Source organism: Cryptotermes secundus, unplaced genomic scaffold (genome assembly GCF_002891405.2).
Source record: "Cryptotermes secundus unplaced genomic scaffold, Csec_1.0 scaffold579, whole genome shotgun sequence".
NCBI classification, from domain to species: Eukaryota; Metazoa; Arthropoda; class Insecta; order Blattodea; family Kalotermitidae; genus Cryptotermes; species Cryptotermes secundus.
Window position 1 is genome coordinate 1,338,832 of NW_019719366.1, and position 718 is coordinate 1,339,549.

Here is a 718-nt window from a genome sequence, read left to right on the forward strand (position 1 = left end):
TAATAATAATAATAGTAATAATAATAATAATAATAATAATAATAATAACAACAACAATAATCCGACGAGATAGATAACAGTTCGGGTTTGGTCTTGTTCAATCTGATCTTGTACTAATTTAATTTCATCACTTATTTGTAATGGGTTCATTCACTTACCACTTACGATATTGTCCCCACTGTCACTGATGCAGTTTGTACACTCGAACAAAATTTTACATATAAGACGCATACAGAAAGAAGTTGAGTCAGATTACTACGAAGTGAATGTTGCAGTTCATATCTCTGTCACTGCTTTTCAACTGTAAGATGTCACGCTCACGCCACAAACAGATTAGAACCACTGGTGATATCACTTATTTCATTTTAGCAGGGAACGCAGATGACTACTATAACGGATCGGGCCTGGTCTTACGAGAAGCATCCTCCGCCACTGAGTCGCGAGTTGCACTGACCGCTATCTGTGTCCCTTATCACACCGAGAGCCTGGCTTTCCCAAACTCTCTACTATCGGAGCAGAAGAGACACTGCTAATCAACAAGTCACAATAACACGTCTAAAACAAACATTAGCGTTGAATTAATACAGCACCTATAGCAGTCACTGATCCCAGCAATGGATATTACTAACAGCCATATGAACATACTCTTCAATGCTGTATAGGACTATAAAATTACTTTAAAAATGTCTTACGCTATAATATCGAGCAAATAATCATC

The 718-nt window shown here is 37.3% G+C and overlaps 1 protein-coding gene across 2 annotated transcripts in view; it reads right to left on the reverse strand.

Moving 5' to 3' along the window:
- Nucleotides 1–424, reverse strand: part of LOC111864757 (adenylate cyclase type 2) — a 93,625-nt gene extending 93,201 nt beyond the window's left edge. For both annotated transcript variants that reach the window (XR_002842850.2, XM_023852264.2), the window contains exon 1: nucleotides 159–424. The gene's annotated coding sequence lies outside the window, so the exon portion shown is untranslated. The remainder of the gene's footprint in view (nucleotides 1–158) is intronic.
- Between the last annotated feature and the right edge of the window lie 294 nt (nucleotides 425–718).